The sequence below is a fragment of the Mobula birostris genome, chromosome 17, assembly GCF_030028105.1.
Source record: "Mobula birostris isolate sMobBir1 chromosome 17, sMobBir1.hap1, whole genome shotgun sequence".
Taxonomy (NCBI): Eukaryota; Metazoa; Chordata; class Chondrichthyes; order Myliobatiformes; family Myliobatidae; genus Mobula; species Mobula birostris.
The window spans coordinates 67790265-67808601 of record NC_092386.1 but is presented as its reverse complement, the minus strand read 5'-3'; the positions used below and the strand labels follow the sequence as shown (position 1 = coordinate 67808601).

The 18337-nt window shown below is 40.6% G+C and overlaps 1 protein-coding gene across 5 annotated transcripts in view; it reads right to left on the bottom strand.

Annotated features, from left to right (window-relative positions):
• mfhas1 (multifunctional ROCO family signaling regulator 1) overlaps positions 1-18337 on the bottom strand; it is a 103508-nt gene that overhangs the window by 56592 nt on the left and 28579 nt on the right. The gene's annotated exons all lie outside the window — the stretch shown is intronic.

The window sequence follows — 18337 nt, the reverse complement described above, 5'->3', positions numbered from 1 at the left end:
CTAGGCCTCCAATTCTTGACCCAGGGGCTTCAACCGAGGACTCACTGATCATCAATGTGACCTTCAGACCTCAACCCCTGGACTCGTCTATCAAGGGACTTCTAGAACTCGCACGGACCTCCAATCCTTGTGACTCCTGCCTGTATGGACCTCCGACACGGGGATTGCTGGTCTCCTCAGTGCCCGAAACCCAACGTTGACCCTCCACTGTGGTACACTCTAACCTGTTCTCCGAACATAGTCTCCAGCATGACATTTCATTTACTGTCCCCAGTCTCTAACTCACCCTCATCCCTGTCCTTTGACACTAACTACCCCACAAATCTGAAAAACAACCAATGGCTGTGTCATGACATTGACAGCTCAGCACCACCATGTCCACAGCTCTCAACAATGACCTGGAAGCTCTCGTGCAGCCTAATGGGTGTGCTGATGTCTGCTCTAACTGTGAAGCAGCCACTGAAAGCATCAGTAGTAGTGAAGGAGTGCATATATTAATAAAGAAACAAATGAGCTGCCATGCCAGAGCAGGAAGAGGGTTGCAGTGGCCAGATCCTGAATGAAGCCTAGAGGGTAATCATCAGAATAAATGGTGAGCATGGCTGTTCAAAGTTGGGGAAAGGAAGGAAAAGATGCGGGGTGTTCCAAAGGAATACAGATAGATGAAGCCCAAAACTTCCTTCTTTTCCAAGGATTGTTCAAAAGTAGTTGCCACAGGGACAGCTGGATTGACTTCACTTCACCAGCAACGCTTGTGTCGTCTTCTGCACAAGGGACCTGTCTGGCTGAATTCCCAGACTGAAATGCAAAACTTTGGAAACTATCCAGAGCACATTTCATATCATAGAAGCTTACTTTCAACTGTTTATTATTAAATGTAAAATAGCACACAATCTGATTTCTAGGCTACAAGCTTGTGTCTTTGGAGCAGTAAAATGAAAATACTTTGAAAAGACACGGGAAACCAAAATAAAAAGACTGGGCCAAAGGAGGAGATGATCTCATCATCCGACTCTCAATAATTCACGTCAAACATTTACGTTGCTCAAACTCACAAACACTTTGCTCAATTTTCCTTTGGAAAAAAACACATCTGCAAGATTATGAACAGATGGTTCAACCCTCCTCTTTGAATTTCAGTGTCAGTGTAAACCTTTGTGGATCACTGCCCATCAGATGATTCCTTCAAACAACAGGGATTCTGCAGGTGCTGGAAATTCAAGCAACACACATCAAAGTTGCTGGTGAACGCAGCAGGCCAAGCAGCATCTGTAGGAAGAGGTGCAGTCGACGTTTCAGGCCGAGACCCTTCGTCAGGACTAACTGAAGGAAGAGTGAGTAAGGGATTTGAAAGTTGGAGGGGGAGGGGGAGATCCAAAATGATAGGAGAAGACAGGAGGAGGAGGGATGGAGCAAAGAGCTGGACAGGTGATTGGCAAAAGGGGATACGAGAGGATCATGGGACAGGAGGTCCGGGAAGAAAGACAAGGTGGGGGGGGGACCCAGAGGATGGGCAAGAGGTATATTCAGAGGGACAGAGGGAGAAAAAGGAGAGTGAGAGAAAGAATGTGTGTATAAAAATAAGTAACAAATGGGGTACAAGGGGAAGGTGGGGCCTTAGCGGAATTTAGAGAAGTCAAAGTTCATGCCATCAGGTTGGAGGCTACCCAGACGGAATATAAGGTGTTGTTCCTCCAACCTGAGTGTGGCTTCATCTTTACAGTAGAGGAGGCCGTGGATAGACATGTCAGAATGGGAATGGGATGTGGAATTAAAATGTGTGGCCACTGGGAGATCCTGCTTTCTCTGGCGGACAGAGCGTAGATGTTCAGCAAAGCGGTCTCTCAGTCTACGTCGGGTCTCGCCAATATATAAAAGGCCACATCGGGAGCACCGGACGCAGTATATCACCCCAGTCGACTCACAGGTGAAGGGCATGTGTAGCACTTGTTCCGCTTACACGGATAAGTGCCAGGAGGGAGATCAGTGGGGAGGAATGGGCGGGACGAATGGACAAGGAAGTTGTGTAAGGAGCGATCCCCGCGGAATGCAGGGGGCGGGGGAGGGAAAGATGTGCTTAGTGGTGGGATCCCGTTGAAGGTGGCGGAAGTTACGGAGAATAATATGTTGGACCCGGAGGCTGGTGGGGTGGTAGGTGAGGACCAGGGGAGCCCTATTCCTAGTGGGGTGGCGGGAGGATGGAGTGAGAGCAGATGTACATGAAATGGGGGAGATGCATTTAAGAGCAGAGTTGATATTGGAGGAAGGGAAGCCCCTTTCTTTAAAAAAGGAAGACATCTCCCTCGTCCTAGAATGAAAAGCCTCATCCTGAGAGCAGATGCGGCGGAGATGAAGGAATTGCGAGAAGGGGATGGCGTTTTTGCAAGAGACAGGGTGAGAAGAGGAATAGTGAGAAGATGATTCCTTTCCCTGTCATAGCTTCAAGAAACAGGAATTTGAGCAGCAAAATTCTTAGCTCGATTGATCCTGCTCAAGACCTATAAACAGGATCTTCATTAGTGATGTATAACCACAGTGGATGGTGGATATTTTGGGCAGGAAAAGGAGAGTGTGGTATTACTCTACACAGTCAGCCAGAATGCAGAGCAGGCCAGTTCCATTGTCAAGCATCCTTCAGCATTGTGTGTGTGTTGCTCGGATTTCCAGCACCTGCAGGTTTTCTCTTGTTTGTCCGTTGTCAAGTGGAGATTTGCTCCTGCCATCTGAAAAGGTCATTGGCTCCACCAAATTCTCTAAGCCTCAGCGTTGTCAGGGCTGGTCTACTTGTGACAAGACAATGCTTGTCTTCTCCCACATCGATGATATGGTGGCTGCTACAGCCTTCCTCCCTCCTTGCACTGCCTGGGCAGGGGAGGTTTGTGCCTTTGTGCAAAGAAAGGCTGGTTGCATGTGTGCCCGAGGAGAGCAGCTTCTTGTGCATCTGAACACATGGAACACAGGCTTTTGGGACGTACGTATGCTTGGAAAGGTCTTGTCCATGGAGGCTCCCCCTGCTCCACGCTGTGTAGGGCCTCACCAGTCACCTGTTAGAGAACTCAGTGATACAGACTGGCCTCTGACTGAGCACCGTGACCACCTCTGGTCCATGAGCACACCGACACGACTTCCCACATAAATGCAACCAAGTTCTCAGCTGTCCAGTCTGCAGGTTTTAAAAAATTTGTTTCTAGGGACACAGTTTTGACTTTTAATGTCCCAGCAGAATGATATTCGACCTGGCGGGATTAGAGTCAGAGTGAGGGATGAGGATCTCCTAAGAATATCAGGAACCAGTGAGGTTTTTAATGAAAATCCAATAACACAGAAGATCATTTTACCCTCTCACCAGCTGGCCAACGATCAGATTATTGAATTCCATCTCACATCCAGCTGTACTGGGATTGAACATTTGACCTCTGATGACAAGTTGCCTGCATTCCCATATGTTATTCAATCAACACGTTAGTGTTTGCTATTGAGAAACACACGAGTGAGCGGCTCCAGATTTTGAAAATGCACACCACTGTTTTTACCCACACACAGCAGAACGTCAACCGCTGACAACAGAATAGTCCTCTGTGGATTCAAGGTGTATCGTACAGAGGGCACTAGATGTGTGTGCAGTGTTGATGACCCTCGTGTATATGTGCCATCTTAAATCTGAGCTTCTTACCCAACCTTACACCCACCTCCAGCCCATCCTTTTTCCAGATTTCTCCTTACACCTGCAACCTCCACCCAAGCCCACTCCAATATCTCCCCAACCTGCACAGCTCACTCTGACTTTCTCCCCAAAATGCAATGATTCCCCAATTTCCAATTACTTCACTGGCAATTTGTCTTCACTGCAATCTCCTAGCATCCCCAATTCTGATCATCTCTTTACGCCAATCAATCACCCTGTGTGTTTCTTCATTCACAAGGAATAGCAAGGGCCTGGTATGCAGTGCCAAGTGTGGTGGTGTAGGCAGATACAAAAGAGTTACTTATGAGGCTCTTGATTGTGTAGAGAACATGGCTCACGTGCAGGAAGGATGGATTGGATGTCTTTAGTTTAATTAGCTTGGCACTACACCATAGACCAAATGGCCAGTTGCCATGTTGTACTGTCCTATATCTGCTGGAACTCTGATCACATCTACCCCCTGACCACCTTTCTCTACCACTATCTTCTCTCCATCACCACCCCCACCTCCCAATGTGAGACGTGACTTACCACACAGTTCCTAAGCAGATACACGTGGAAAGCCCAGAATTATCAGTTCAATTAATTTTGAACCCTTTATTACCAACTGGTGCAGGATCCCCTCCACAATGCTTCAACAACCCAAGATGAACGGGGATGTTTTAGCCAACTATGTTTAATGGAAATTGCCAGTGGAAGCAGGCTGCTGCAGTTCCCAAGTATTTATTGACCACTGACAGCAATCTAGAATCAAGTTCAAAGTACACTTGCTATCGAAGTATTTATACATTACACAACCTTGAGATTTGCCTCCTCCCAGGGAGCCACAAAACAAATGCACCTCATTAATTAAAAAAACATCAAACACCCAATGCACAGAGAGAGAGAGAAAAAAAACACAAATTGTGCTAAGAAAATAGTGTCAGGACTCAAGTTTTCTGAAAGACAGGAAGCCAGGCATCACTGCAGCTCGAGCAGGCAAAGCCTCGGTTCAGCAGGGAGCTGAGTCGATGTTGTAGAGCAGCGAGCTGAACCAGCCCTCTTGCCTTGCCTCCAGCCCTGATACCAGGACATTTTGAATCTGGCCCGGTGCTTAAAAGGGATGTCCAGAGGTAACTAGAGGCAAAGGGCTCCAGTGTACCCTGCAACTGTAATGCAACCAGAATATTTGTGTGTATATCTCAGAATACCACCAAAAATGGTTAGATTGTAATCTGTGGAATAACATGCCACTATTATCACTACACATTCATCAAAAACACTTTCTCATGAAGGCATCGATCATCACTGATCAAATAAACATGGGCCATAACACAACTAAATTTAGTCAGACTCCAGACAGGAATTTGCATTGCTTGCCTGATTGAGGAATCTGACGTAAAACATAATTGTTTCTCATTTAGAGAAAAGAATAAACTAAATTCTTTCATAGTCAACACACACAGAATTTAACCCAATGCACAGACTGTAGATGAAAGTTATGACCACTGTTTCTCAGTATATTTCAAAGTACATGTGACAAATAAATGAATCAGAACCTGAATAATCAAGGCTTTACAATGATGAGGATTTTAATAAACTAGTTAAAGAGAAAATCTGCATATGAACTCTAGAATCAATGAGCACAATCTCAAACCAGTGAGCAGCAAATAGTAAATCATTTTTTTTTATATGAAGGGTTACTGAAATCCAAAGAATTTTTTCTCTTAAAAGGTCTCTGGATTCATTGATAAACACAAGAGATTCTGCGGATGCCGGCTATCTTCAGCAAGCAACACAACTTGCTGGAGGAACTCGGGGTCAGGAAGCATCTATGGAGGGGACTAAACAGGCAACACAAGAGGTACTGCAGATGCTGGAAATCTGCAGCAACACACACAATGTGCTGGAGGAGCTCAGCAGGTCAGACAGCATCTATGGATGGGAATAAGCAGTCGATGTTTCAAATGATGTTCTTAAAAGGAGTGATTAACTTTGTAAATTGGGTCATATCCAAGAACAGTGCAATCAGTAAATAATGCTGTGTAACAACTCCAACTGACAGTACCATCAGTACTGTCGCCAGTGTTTCATGAACAAACAGAACTACCTTGGCAGTGGCAGGAGAAACCCAAAAAAGGCAGCTTTTAGATCAGAGGGCACTGTCTAAATAGAAACAGCTAAAAAGTACAGTGAGCTGACTGAAGAATACAGCAGGCGATACAGGTATGAAATTGCACGTTCATCGTATTCTGGAGAAGTTGAGAAGCTGCAGGCATTGACTGCCACATAAGCTTAAGAAAATCAAAAACTTCTGATGTTATAAATCTGAAATAAAAATAGAACATGCTGGAAACACTGCTTCAGTCTTCCAGATCAGGTAAAGGGTTTTTACCCTTAAATATTAATTCTATTCCTCCTTAAAGTGTCTCCAGGGCTTGAAGGGTGGAGACACACTGGCTGGCCTACTTAGTATTTATACCTTTTTTGTTTTTATTACTTAGGATTATGACATTTTAACAGGGACTTCCCTCAAACAAGACCAAGAATGAGCTCTTAATATTTCCCAGGAGAGTAGACAAGGAACTGTAGCTGAGGTTTTGCTGGTGTATTAACCGATTAAGAATGATGTTATTACGTATTTCAATGATTAAATCCTCTAGTCTTGGTAAAGAGCAAAACACTCTCACACTGTTGGGAGACTTTAAATGACAAGAGAAATGAGCACACATTTTGGCAATCTTAAATGGCATATAACAAAAATAGAACAATTATATTAGGGGACTTTTATTGCTCTACCAATAAAAATATTGCTCAAGAGAGACACGGGAATTTCTGAGGTGTGCAGGGAAATCTTTTTCAATAAAATGTCTCCAGGTCTAAAAGGGTGGGGTAAAGAGAATTGGATCTGTTTCTAGGACATGGACTGTGAAGGATATTTTGAGTACGAAAAACTTCCAACCAATATTCTTTGTTCAGCTTCTTGTTGTAAATGGGAGCCAGTCTTCAGTTCTTAATGTAAAAGGTAAGCAATAATCGGTTTAAAGTCAAAAGGACAGCTTTGCAAACAAGCACAGACTCTCAAACACAGGATGCTGGTTCATAGCACCTGGCCTAATTTCTGAAGAGTTGTAGCATAAGAAAATGGGGCTATTTGATTGGACTTTATTCAACCAGACAACGTGGCTATGTTGAAGGAAGCTTGTAGACCAGAGTGATACCATCACTTAGCACACCAAATAGCTGATCTGTTAATAGTTGGAAGGTTTGTCTACTCAAAGAGACAGCTTCAAAGCATTAATTGTGGGTACCCGGAAACTCTGTCTCCAGAAGCTTTGACCATTTGTGTAAAAAGGTACCTGAAAAAAATATCACATACATTTGAAATCACCCAAGTGGCAGAAAAACAGTCTAAATGTTGAAGAGCAGTCGGGCTCATTAGGAATGGTTAAGGAACATGAAGAAAAATTATAAAAACACTGGGTGAACTAGAATACATTCTTCTAGCTTTGTTTTCTATGGCAAATGATTCATAACATACAGGAAATGTACCTGTGTTTCAGAATTTTTTATAATTTGAAACTCTGTTATAAGATAAAACACATTTAAAATTCAAAAGTTTTTTAATAATTTTGTCTGGATTAAACATGTATCACTAAAAATAAATGAACTCTGTTTAAACTACTTTGTTAGCTGAAAGTATCTTCTCTTTGGTAGGGAGGGGGGACCCACCATTCAAATAGAGGGTAATAGAATAGAACAGAATAGTACAGCACATTACAGGCCCTTCAGCCCACAATGTTGTGCCGACCCTCAAACCCTGCCTCCCATATAACCGCCCACCTTAAATTTCTCCATATACCTGTCTAGTAGTCTCTTAAACTTCACTAGTGTATCTGCCTCCACCACTGACTCAGGCAGTGCATTCCACGCACCAACCACTCTCTGAGTAAAAAACCTTCCTCTAATATACCCCTTGAACTTCCCACCCCTTACCTTAAAGCCATGTCCTCTTGTATTGAACAGTGGTGCCCTGGGGAAGAGGCGCTGGTTATCCACTCTATCTATTCCTCTTATTATCTTGTACACCTCTATCATGTCTCCTCTCACCCTCCTTCTCTCCAAAGAGTAAAGCCCTAGCTCCCTTAATCTCCGATCATAATGCATACTCTCTAAACCAGGCAGCATCCTGGTAAATCTCCTCTGTACCTTTTCCCATGCTTCCACATCCTTCCTATAGTGAAGCGACCAGCACTGGACACAGTGCTCCAAGTGTGGCCTAACCAGAGTTTTATAGAGCTGCATCATTACATCGCGACTCTTAAACTCTACCCCTCGACTTATGAAAGCTAACACCCCAGAAGCTTTCTTAACTACCCTATCTACCTGTGAGGCAACTTTCAGGGATCTGTGGACCTGTACCCTGAGATCCCTCTGCTCCTCCACACTACCAAGTATTCTGCCATTTACTTTGTACTCTGCTTTGGAGTTTGTCCTTCCAAAGTGTACCACCTCACACTTCTCCGGGCTGAACTCCATCTGCCACTTCTCAGCCCACTTCTGCATCCTATCAATGTCTCTCTGCAATCTTCGACAATCCTCTACACTATCTACAACACCACCAACTTTTGCGTCATCTGCTAACTTGCCAACCCACCCTTCTACCCCCACATCCAGGTCGTTAATAAAAATCACGAAAAGTAGAGGTCCCAGAACAGATCCTTGTGGGACACCACTAGTCACAATCCTCCAATCTGAATGTACTCCCTCCACCACCACCCTCTGCCTTCTGCAGACAAGCCAATTCTGAATCCACCTGGCCAAACTTCCCTGGATCCCATGCCTTCTGACTTTCTGAATAAGCCTACCGTGTGCAACCATGTCAAATGCCTTACTAAAATCCATATAGATCACATCCACTGCACTACCCTCATCTATATGCCTGGTCACCTCCTCAAAGAACTCTATCAGGTTTGTTAGACACGATCTGCCCTTCACAAAGCCATGCTGACTGTCCCTGATCAGACCATGATTCTCTAAATGCCCACAGATCCTATCTCTAAGAATCTTTTCCAACAGCTTTCCCACCACAGACGTAAGGCTCACTGGTCTATAGTTACCCGGACTAACCCTACTACCTTTTTTGAACAAGGGGACAGCATTCGCCTCCCTCCAATCCTCCGGTACCATTCCTGTGGACAATGAGAACATAAAGATCCTAGCCAGAGGCTCAGCAATCTCTTCCCTCGCCTCATGGAGCAGCCTGGGGAATATTCCATCAGTCCCCGGGGACTTATCTGTCCTGATGACAGCTGAATGGCAGCTGAACTCACGTGGAGGATAAACAGAGAAGTGAACTAGTCTTTGAAGAGTAGATAGCTGTAGGTGTAAGCTCCCTTTAGTGAGGGTATCTGTAGCTATCTGTATCAGATAGGGCTTAAAATCTTCGTTAGAGTTTAGAACTTAGCAGTCAACAAACCTAATACCACCACAGGAGGTAGGTACGTAATGGTAGCAGGTTATTCAGTCAAAGAAATAGGGAAATACGACAAGAATATTTTCATGCTCAACAGCGAAAGGGCTAATTTCTGTGATTTAAGACGACTGGAAGATGTAAAACAGCAAAAGAATTAACAAAGGGCACTCAGGGAAGACTGAAAAATACAGACTGGGCACATTCCAAGAATGTGCCCGGAATAATAAAAGAAAATAACAATTCAAATAAAACAGAAAAGGAAGTTCCATGCAACCAGAAGCTTACAGAGAAAAAAAATGTAATATGTTCAGTGCAGGAGGCAAAGTAACAAGAAGACACGACCAAAAGGTAAAAGTAATGTGAATACTAAATCTGCCTCTAGACAGGAACTAAAGAGGGTTGTTGGTGCAGAGGTATTTTCCACCCCTCGGGTAGGAGCTGCTTTCTCAAAGTTTAGTTTGGGCCCATTAAACCTTGGAATGATTGAACTGTGGTGCAGGGAGCTACATTACAAAATCTGCAGAATGTGTAAAACTTGGTAAAGTAGCAGGTAGTAATGAGAATAGTTAAACTTCAGGTAACAAATAGAATGTGGAACAGGCACAGAGATTGGATGGAGATCAATCCGTGAAATGCTACATTTGGGAAGAATGAGGGACTTACTATAACTAGCCTATTTTTGAAATGTGTGGCCTGGCAATACTGATATCCACTTACACTGCCAGTCAGTTTGATGTGTACATGGATTAATGAGATTGTAGACAGAAGATAGACAAGGACTCTGGAACCTGCCAGCGCAGAATTGGTGAATAATTATACTGAGTGTTTGCTCTTCCAACACAGGATATTTGACAGCACCTTCTGAAGCGTTTACATCTTAATTTGGAAATTCAGGAGTTGCTGCGACAGGAACTAAAGTGCATTAGCCCTCTTCGTAGGGAGTGGGCTCTCTAGTCCCCATCGGATGCATTGTTGCAGGAAACAGCAAGGTAATCAGCTGATGCAACATCATCCCTTCACACACTAACGTCACTGCAATAGAAAAACTAGAAAACATACAAAACCAATGACTTTTTTTTAAACACCAAAAAGGGGGAGCAATGTTTGCAGATCAGTCCTCAAAACTGTGTTGGTACCTGGTTTAAGGTGTAGACTTAACTCTTCCCACTAATGACTAATAAATTTGAGAAAGTGACCTAAAAAAAGGCGAATTTTAGAATAATTACTCCTTTGAAAATGTGAGATGAGACTTCCGGTAGAGCTCATGGAGTGAAGTCATGTTCTTGACTCGCTCCATTACCTCTGAGTTTTTTTCCTATGATCAGCTATATTTAAGGAAACCATTAAGGCATCGACTTTTATAATACTTTGAAACAAATTGTGTTTTTTGATATTCGGATGCTTTTACGGTCTGCTATGTCTAAGAACGGGAAAAACGGGAAAGACGGCAAACCTCCGGTTAGACCGAAAGGTACCGACTTTCCTCCGACTGAACCACCGTTAACTTTGAAAGCTATATCGGATCTAATTCAAACGGAAATTTCAACCTCTATAACGGATCCGATACGTGTGGAAATTTCAATTAATCTCCAGAAAATTGCCGATGCAATCGATAAAATGCAAACATCTATCACGGAACATCAGTCTGCTATATTTAATCTTCAAAAATCCACGTAACAAAATGAACTCAAGATGGGGAAAATTGAAGTAACAATTACTGTAACGAAGAAAAAACTTGACTTTCTGACTTTTAAAAACTCTGACTTAGAATCCAGAATGCGACAGCAGAATATTCAAATTATTGGTGTTCGTGAAGCTGCTGAATCTGACAACCCTATAAAGTTTTTTTCTCAACTTTTAAAGATGCATTTCCCACCGTATTTCCTGACCAACCACCATTATTGGATCGGGCTCACAGAGTTCCATCATATTCGTCTAAGTCAGATAAACCTCGACATGTCATTTTACGATTTCATTACTCTCAAGACAAGGAGAAATTGCTTTGATTCGCTCGTTCTAAAGGTTACATTGATTTTTTGGATCTTCATTTCCGATTCGTGGAAGACTTCAGTAAACAGATTTGGGATCAACGGGTTCATTACAGATCTGTGATGTCGGAACTCTACAAGATGGATTTAAAACCAGTGCTGCTTTACCCTGCGCGTTTAAAGATTCACATGCATGATGGGGCTCCCCGTTTTTTTGATTCTCCATCGGATGCCCAGAGTTACCTGGATCAATTTTCACCTTCAACATCTTAATCGTAATTTTTAATTATCTCCGTTTGATCGGAGGTTGTTAATCTGTTGGGTTTAATTTTTTTTTGCTTTATATGGGCAGGAAAATTTATTTTTGGTTAATTAATATGGTTGCCAAACTTTTTTTTCAACTGCGTCCTTCCTTTCTTTTTCCCTGGGGATTCTGGGTGGTTATTCCCTCAGCATCATTTCACGTATTTCCTTTGAGGCCTTAAACTTTGTAGTTTTCAAATGTACTTTTTGTAGTTTTTCCTAACTAGTCTATGTTAATTATCTCATTTCTTTTTTTTTGTTTAATCATAGGGTCTGTTGTTCGTTACGGTTTTCTTTATATTTACTGGCTTTTTCTTTGTATTATATCGTGTTTGTCTTGATTGGTCTACTTTTTTTTATTCCTTTACTGATCTTTTTTATACTTACACTTTTTTTTAGTGAGCGTCTATCGGAAGTCATGGGGGTAGTCTTAGTGCTTGCTTCTTTCTGGCTGGTCTGCTTTAGATTTAGCTTTGGGGTCATGGGGTGGGGGGTGGTGGGAGGGGCTTAACTTTTTAGTTTTTTTCTTCTTGGGCTATTTACATTACTGAAGCATTGGTAGCGTTCTCCTTCCCGGTATCTTTTGTTTGTTCTGTTCCCTTTCCCGGTTCGTGGGTCGAACCTATTGTCAATCCTTTTTTTTGGGGGTTGACTTTAGGGTTTATGGAGTCTATTATTAATTTTGTCTCTTGGAATACTAACGGTCTTAATCATCCAATTAAAAGGATAAAAGTTTTTAAAGTATTCCGGAGACTTAAAGCACATGTTCTATTTTTACAAGAGACCCATGTGCGGAGGGGGGACAGACTACGTTTTTTTAAATTTTGGAAGGATCAACAGTTCCAATGGAACTTGAATGCTAAGATTCGAGGTGTCTTTATTTTTATAGACCCCTCAGTTACTTTTATACAACATGATATTATTTCTGATCCGAATGGTAGATTTTTATTGGTTAGTGGTCTACTCTTTAATAAAAAGGTAGTTTTGGTTAACATTTATGCTCCCAATATGGACTGTCTGGAATTTTATAAATCACTATTTAATCTGTTCCCGAATTTGAATGAGTTTTCACTGATCTGGGGCGAAGATCTTCACACTTGTTTATCTCCAGTTTTGGACCGTTCGGCTCCTTTACGGACTTTACCCAATAAACCTGCAACTTTGATTAACTCACTCCTCTCTGATTCTGGGTCGACAGACATTTGGTGGTTTTTGCATCCTCAGGAAAAAGATTTTTCTTTTTTTCACATGTTCATCATTCCTATTCAAGAATTGATTATCTTTTTTAATTGACTCTCGTCTTATTTCTTCAGTTGTTAAATGTGATTATGACTCTATAACCATTTCAGATGATGCTCTACTTAAACTTTCTATTAAAATTCAGGCCAATACACAAAATAATAGACAATGGCGTTTTAATTTGCTGTTGCTTCAGGACTTGGATTTTGTTAACTTTATGAATGAACAGATTGGTCTTTTCTTTACAATCAACTATACAGAAGATATTTCTATGAACATCCTTTGGGATACTTTTAAAGCTTATATTTGTGGTCAGATCATCTCGTATTCTGCTGCTTTGAGGAAGAAGCTGAAGCAGGAGGAGCTGGTAATTGTGAACAAGATTAAGGAAATTGATAAGAAATATGTTATAGCTCCCTCTGAGGAGTTGTATAAACAAAGAACTGAACTTCAAATGGAACACAGTTTATTACTTTCGTCCTCGATTGTAAATCAATTAAAGAAAACAAGAAGTGAATTTTACGTACATAGTGACAAAGTTGGTAAACTGTTGGCTAATCAGTTGAAGACTAATTATACTAAATTTCAAATTAATCAGATTTATAATCAAAATGATCAACTGATACTTGATCATGCTGAGATTAATCAAGCCTTTTTTGATTTTTATTCCTCCTTATATCAATCAGAGTTTTTACGAGACTCTAAATATACGAATGACTTTTTAGGTAACCTAGATTTCCCTAAGATTTCACAGGATATATCCTCTATGCTAGATACTTCCATTACCACTGATGAGATTAAGAATGTTATTTTTTCTATGAACCTGGGGAAAGCTCCTGGCCCTGATGGGTTTACCGCGGAATTTTAGAAATTTTTTGCACCTTCATTAATCCCTTGGTTTTTTAGGGTTCTGGAGGCTTCATTAAAACTTGGTAAACTTCCCGAATCCTTCTATAGAGCATCAATTTCTCTAATATTAAAGAAGGATAAAGATCCTGCTCAATGTGCATCTCATAGACCAATATCTTTATTAAATGTTGATTCTAAAATTTTTTCTAAATTATTAGCAAACAGATTAGAAAAAGCACTTCCCTATATTATCTCGGAAGACCAAACGGGTTTTATTAAAGGTCGTTACTCTTTCTATAACATTCGCACACTCTTAAATATTGTTTATACTCCTTCACAAAATGTTCCTGAGTGCATTATTTCTTTAGATGCTGAAAAAGCCTTTGACAGAGTAGAATGGCCTTACTTATTTAAGGTGCTTGAAATGTTTAATTTTAGCTCGAAATTTATATCCTGGATTAAATTGTTATATCATTCTCCTATGGCCTCAGTTCGTACTCTTTGATAAGTTCACCCTTTTTCCCTCTTTCTTGAGGTACTAGACAAGGTTGTCCTCTTAGTCCTTTATTATTTGACATTGCATTAGAACCTTTTGCAATTGCTATTCAAGAATCTCCAAATATTTTTGAAATAACTCGGGGTTTAAAGTCTCATAAAGTATCACTTTATGCTGATGACTTACTTTTATATATTTCTAATCCTCAAAAATCTATCCCTGCTGCTTTAGATTTATTAGCACAATTTAGTCTCTTTTCCGGTTACAAGTTAAATCTAAGTAAGAGTGAACTTTTCCCGATTAATAAGCAACTTCCCTTGTATCATAACTTTCTGCTTAAATTGATTAATAATTATTTTTCATATCTTGGGATTAAAGTTACTTGTAAACACGAAGGTCTATTTAAGACTAATTTTTTTACCCTTAATTGATCATATTACTCAACTTTCATTTAAATGGTCTCCATTATATTTAACTTTGATCGGTCATATCAATGCAGTTAAGATGTTTATTCTGCCAAAATTTTTATATATATTTCAGGCATTACCGATTTTTGTTCCAAAATCTTTTTTTGATAAAGTTGACTCTAAAATCTCTTCATTTATTTGGCAAAATAAAAACCAGAGACTGGGTAAAATGCATTTACAGAAAGCTAAGAGAGATGGAGGTTTAGCATTACCTAACTTTAGACTCTATTATTGGGCAATTAATATTCGATACATGAAATTTTGGTTACTTGACCAAGATATACTATCCATTCCTAATTGGGTAGCATTGGAATTACAATCTGCTCAAGGTTATGCACTTGGCTCTATTTTAGGTACTTCCCTTCCTTTTGATTTGAAACGCCACAAACAGGTCTGTAACCCGATAGTTAAATATACCTTACATATTTGGTTTCAATTCAGAAAATTTTTCGATCTTAACCAATTTGGGCTAGCAATCCCTATTTTAGGTAACATTTTTTCCTCCCTCTTTCACGGATCGTGCTTTTCAAATTTGGAAGACTAAGGGCATTTCACGGTTTTTGGATTTATTTTTAGATGGTTCCCTTATGTCTTTTGAACAATTATCTAATAGATATAGTTTACCAAGGATACATTTTTTTAGATATCTCCAAGTTAGAAATTTCCTAAGTACTATACTTTCTTCCTTTCCAATGCTCCCTCCTACATATATTTTAGATACTATAATTAACCTTAATCCATGTCAGAAAGGTGCATCGGCTATGATTTATAATATTATTATGAAACTTAGGAAAGCTCCATTTGATAAGATTAGGTCAGATTGGGAACAGGAATTGGGCTTTATTATTTCGGCGGATGACTGGGCGCGTATTTTACAACTAGTCAATACTTCCTCTATCTGTTCCAAACATTCCCTAATTCAATTTAAAGTTGTTCATAGAGCACATATGTCTAAAGATAAATTAGCTCGTTTTTATTCTCATATTAAACCTTTTTGTGATAGATGTCCGGGTCAGATAGCCTCTTTAACTCATATGTTTTGGTCCTGTCCTACTCTGGAAACTTTTTGGAGAGACACTTTTAATATTATCTCAAAGGTATTGAATATAGGTATCTCTCCTCATCCTATTACTGCTATCTTTGGATTACCTAAAATTTCCAGTAATCTTTCTCCTTCAGCCCGTAGAATGATTGCATTTCTTACTTTAATGGCGAAAAGATGTATTTTACAACATTGGGAAGAGACTAATGCTCCAACTACGTTTTTTTGGTTTTCCTAGACGATATTATGCTTAAATTTGGAGAAAATTAAAAGTAATCTTTATGATTCTTCAGTTAAATTTGATCAGACCTGGAGATCTTTTATTCAACATTTTCATTTAATGTAATTTTTTTTTTCCTCGGTCCATATTTATATTCCCTTGTTTTTTTTAACTGTTTTCAATGGAGGCCGGTTTGAGGACGTGATTTTAAGTTCTTTAACTCTACTTGTTTCCTAGTTAGCCCATTGCTTTGCTTTGCTTTTTAGTTTAGTTGCACGGTGGTTTTTTTGGGGGTTTTTTTTTTCTTTTTCTATTGATATATATAAAAATCAGTATACTATTATGTTACCTTGTTATTTTATGTTTAAATTGCACTGTTTGTATTAATTTTTTTTTCTGTATTAGTATTTCCTGTAATATATTATATTCTAACAGTGTATTAGTGCCTGTATGGTTTACCTTCTGTGTACTTATTCAATAAAAAGATTTAAAAAGAAAGAAAGAAAAGGTGAGATAAAGGTTTTAATTGTTGAAATGTTCTATGATGTCCTTGTCATCTCAGACATTAGGATAGAAGGATGTCCATAAGACACAAGATATAGAAGGGAAATTAGGCCATTTGGCCCATCAAGTCTGCTCCGCATCATCATGGCTGATCCCGCTCAGTCCCAATCTCCTGCCTCCTTCCCGTATCCTTGCATGCCCTGATCAATCAAGATTCTATCTAACTCTGCCTTAAATATACATAAAGCCATGGCCCCCACAGCAATCTGTGGCAGAGAATTCCATAGATTTGCCACTCCCTGACTAAAGAAATCCCTCCTTATCTCCGCTCTAAAAGGATGCCCTTAGATTCTGAGGCTGTGTCCTTTAGTCTGAGACTCTCCCACCACAGGAAACATCCTCTCCACATCCACTCTGTGAAGGCCTTACACCATTTGATTGGTTTCAATGAGGCCACCCCTCAGTTTTCTGAATTCCAGTGAATACAGGCCCAGAACCATCAAACACTCTTCATATGACAACCTGTTTGATTCTGGAATCATTTTTGCGAACCTCCTTTGTACCCTCTCCAGTTTCAGCACATCCTTTCTGAGATAAGGGGCCCAAAACTGCTCACAATACTCCAAGTGAGGTCTCACCACTGCTTTATAAATTCTCAACATTGCATCTTTGCTTTTATATTCTAGTCCTCTGGAAATGAATGCTAACATTGAATTTTCCTTCCCCACCACAGACTCAACCTGCAAGTTAACCTTTAGTGAATCCTGTACGAGGATTCCCAAGTCCCTTTGCACCTCAGATCTTTGAATTTTCTCTCCAGTTAGAAAACAGTTAACTCTTTCATTTCTTCGACTAAAGTGTGTGACCAGTGTGTGACACTGTATTCCATCTCACAAACAAGAGAAAATAAGCAGACGCTGGAAATCCAAGCAACACACACACAAATTGGCGGAAGAACTCAGGGGCCAGGCAGCATCTATTCCATCTGCTATTCTTTGCCCATTCTCCTATCTGCCCAAGTCCTTCTATAGCCCCACTACTTCATCAAAACTACCTGCCCTTCCACCTATCTTCATATCACTTGCAAACTTTGCAAAAACAGCATCGGTGGTTGGAAAGTTGTTGGAGTCGATTGTCAAGGATGAGGTTACAGAGTACCTGGAGGCATATGACAAGATAGGCAGAACTCAGCATGGATTCCTTAAAGGAAAATCCTGCCTGACAAACCTATTACAATTTTTTTGAGGAAATTACCAATAGGCTAGACAAGGGAGACGCAGTGGATGTTGTATATTTAAATTTTCAGAAGGCCTTTGACAAGGTGCCACACATGAGGCTGCTTAACAAGGTAACAGCCCATGGAATTATGGGAAAGTTACATACGTGGATAGAGCGTTGGCTGATTGGCAGGAAACAGAGAGTGGGAATAATAAAGGGATCCTGTTCTGGTTGGCTGTTGGTTACCAGTGGTGTTCCACAGGGGTCCATGTTGGGGCCGCTTCTTTTTACGTTGTACATCAACAATTTGGATTATGGAATAGAAGGCTTTGTGGCTAAGTTTGCTGATGATATGAAGATAGGTGGAGGGGCCGGTAGTGCTGAGGAAACGGAGAGTCTGCAGAGAGACTTGGATAGATTGGAAGAATGGGCAAAGAAGTGGCAAATGAAATACAATGTTGGAAAGTGTATGGTTATGCACTTTGGCAGAAGAAATTAATGGGCAGACTATTATTTAAATGGGGAAAGAATTCAAAGTTCTGAGATGCAACGGGACTTGGAAGTCCTCGTACAGGATACCCTTAAGGTTAACCTCCAGGTTGAGTCGGTAGTGAAGAAGGTGAATGCAATGTTGGCATTCATTTCTAGAGGAATAGAGTATAGGAGCAGGGATGTGATGTTGAGGCTCTATAAGGCGCTGGTGAGACCTCACTTGGAGTACTGTGGGCAGTTTTGGTCTCCTTATTTAGGAAAGGACGTGCTGATGTTGGAGAGGGTACGGAGAAGATTCACTAGAATGATTCTGGGAATGAGAGGGTTAACATATGAGGAACGTTTGTCCGCTCTTGGACTGTATTCCTTGGAGTTTAGA